Source organism: Branchiostoma floridae, chromosome 9 (genome assembly GCF_000003815.2).
Source record: "Branchiostoma floridae strain S238N-H82 chromosome 9, Bfl_VNyyK, whole genome shotgun sequence".
Lineage (NCBI taxonomy): Eukaryota > Metazoa > Chordata > Leptocardii > Amphioxiformes > Branchiostomatidae > Branchiostoma > Branchiostoma floridae.
Window position 1 is genome coordinate 3,073,976 of NC_049987.1, and position 3,001 is coordinate 3,076,976.

Below are 3,001 nucleotides of genomic sequence, written 5' to 3' on the forward strand. Positions count from 1 at the left end.
AAAAATCAAAGCATTCCATAAAACGTCATTTCAATCGAGGCATGGCCATTTAATGAGCTTCCATTTGGTGGAAACTAATTTTAGATTGGTGAAGGCAAAGCCGAGATATGTCGCAAATTCTGTCGAGAAGTCATAGGGGCCCCCTCCCCAGTCCTGTATATTAATGAATAAGCTAGTGTAACACCATGCGAAACGGTGGGGTTTCTCGTCGATTTTCTACATTTCATCCTCTTACCAGCTTACCCAAACTTACACCATACATTCCTCACCTCCTTCCGACTAAAACTTGACCGATGGCCGGTCGCGTCTTCTTCTTGGGTAGGCAAAAACTCCCAAAAGATGCTCGCTTTAGCGAGACCCCAACAATGGCGGACACTCAGCTCGCAGACCGGCTAAGAATTCAATCTTTGCGTCAAGGGCACTGATTGGTCGGCCTGTGACGAAAGCTGGACTGCTGACCAATAGGAAGGTCAAAAAGCTAGACTAAAAGCTAGACTCCTGACCAATGAGAAACCTGGAAAGCTAGACTCCGTGCACCCGGCTGAGTTTTGGATCTGCGATCGATCACCCCAAATGCGGGTAACTCGGCTGCGTAATTTATGATAGTGGGGGTCTGCGTTCGCGCTAACCCCCGCCCTTACAATCCAAAAGCAGGTTGCACCTACACTACGCACTCACGCAAACGCTTTGGCCGCCGCTGTCTCAAATCCATTACCACGCCCTCTCCCAAGGCGTAGTACAGTAGCCGCTAAAGGCGGGGTGCCTTTCCCTTCGGAAGTGGAAGGCGTGCTCTCCCGGTGGCTACCGTGTTACGCCTTGGAAGAGGGCGGATAAATGGATTAGATACAACGGCGGCAAGCGGTTTGTTGACATTCCTTTCCTCCAGGTGTACCTGTTCTTGGAACGCGTTGCCAGGGATTTACATCACAGAGAACAAACGCATTCTACTACAGCTGTACCCGTTCTAGAGATTCAAAGTTGGACAAGCTTTGTGTATCTTTTGTTTGAAACATACATACATTAGTTACGTTGCCTCCGCGTCACACGGATCACTCCGCACGCCCGGACTTCTTTACGGAAAGGTCCCAATCCGCGTTTAGGCGCCCACAGTATTGATTAAGAAAGGAAAAGCTAGAGAAACAAAATATATCCATCGCAGAGGTGAGTACATAACGCACTCGCTCTACGGAACCAAATCTTAAGGGGTAAACAAGGATTCGTAGGCATTTCGTGTGTGAGCGTAGATGGTGGGGTGGAACGTACGGTAGTGCAATGCAGTCTAGCAAGTCTAGCTTTTTGCCCATTCATTCCTCCAACCTTGTTTGTTTAAATCATTTCTACGCTACCGTCGATGGAAAACTAACTTACACCATGAAACTTCACTACAGTCGATACATGAACATCGAGGGCTTCGATTTTTAATACGCACTATATTCGTGTGTGAGCGTGTGGCTAAGGGGGGGGGGGGATATTTACCATGACGCTTCACCGCCTATACCCGTGAACCTGTAATGCACAAGCATGAACCATTTTACTAAGAGGCGGGTCAATCGTCACCTGTCTACGGTAACGTTTTTAACGGCAAATATAAAGTCTTGTCGATTGTGGCGTCAGAGGGCAAGCCTACTGGCGTTTATGGAAAGAAATATCGTAAGGAAATTGGAAAGTTGTGTCCTTGTTCAATGCACCACAGCCAGAATCGCGGCTTCTACGTCACGTGCAACACAGACAAGCCGCTAGACAGCATACTTACCTGGCAGAGATGGCACGTTGATCATGAATGACACATCCCTTTTTCTTTCCTTCTTCTCTTGTATGTTCTTTGAAATGATGTAAAAAAAAAAATGAAAACAGTGAAAAAACGTCTTGTCTCTCTTGTCTAGTTTTCTTTCTTTTTTGATTTTGTTATACCCCCATTAAAAACGGGACGTCCGTCCAGAGCGAGGGTTGGCCATTGCACACCCGGCCAGCTTGACCTTTGCGATTACCCCAAATGCGGGTAACTCGGCTGCGTAATTTATGATAGTGGGGGTCTGCGTTCGCGCTAACCCCCGCCCTTACAATCCAAAAGCAGGTTGCACCTACACTACGCACTCACGCAAACGCTTTGGCCGCCGCTGTCTCAAATCCATTACCACGCCCTCTCCCAAGGCGTAGTACAGTAGCCGCTAAAGGCGGGGTGCCTTTCCCTTCGGAAGTGGAAGGCGTGCTCTCCCGGTGGCTACCGTGTTACGCCTTGGAAGAGGGCGGATAAATGGATTAGATACAACGGCGGCAAGCGGTTTGTTGACATTCCTTTCCTCCAGGTGTACCTGTTCTTGGAACGCGTTGCCAGGGATTTACATCACAGAGAACAAACGCATTCTACTACAGCTGTACCCGTTCTAGAGATTCAAAGTTGGACATGTTAGTTTACTTAGTTTAGAATAATCCACCCCCCTCACGAATGGTACAGTCCGGTTCTGGAATGTTCTTTGTGGAGTGACCTTGAGTGAATACACATGCAGGACTGACTCGTGAGTACGTGTGTCAGCGTGTTTATTGGACATCCATGTATATCCCTAAGTTAAGAGGGAGCAGGAAGTCAGATTAACAAATGGTAGCAGAGGGTGCAACTCTAGACAGTTAGAGTCAACGGTCCGGGTCGACAGTGCCCGATTTCTCGGACGTTTTCTGTGCACCGGCTTCGAAGACGACCTTTCCAAGATGGCGACGTGTGAACGGACTCGTCTCCCACTCTTCGATCTTACTCTTAAAACTTACGAGCAATACAGATTTGAAATCCAGTGTTGGAACCAGGTGACAAAGATTCCCAAGAAACAACGTGGCATCGAGATCCTTCTCAGTCTTCCCGAAGGGCCGAAGGATGAGTTTGGGACAAGGGAATTCCTCTCCTCCCGGCTTGCCATGGAGGACCTGACGGCCGAGGACGGCTATGACAAAGTTCTCGCCAAACTGGATGACATCTCCGGCGTGACGATACGGGAAGATTATGAAGAAC

At 48.5% G+C, this 3,001-nt stretch overlaps 1 long non-coding RNA gene and 2 pseudogenes across 1 annotated transcript in view; 2 read left to right on the forward strand and 1 right to left on the reverse strand.

Moving 5' to 3' along the window:
• Positions 1 to 540, reverse strand: part of LOC118423435 — a 14,020-nt gene extending 13,480 nt beyond the window's left edge. The window contains exon 1 of the long non-coding RNA XR_004832050.1: positions 270 to 540. This is a non-coding gene — a long non-coding RNA (uncharacterized LOC118423435). The remainder of the gene's footprint in view (positions 1 to 269) is intronic.
• On the forward strand, positions 532 to 634 carry LOC118423692 (annotated as a pseudogene).
• A 1,282-nt stretch (positions 635 to 1,916) lies between these two features.
• On the forward strand, positions 1,917 to 2,054 carry LOC118423689 (annotated as a pseudogene).
• Positions 2,055 to 3,001: the final 947 nt, after the last annotated feature.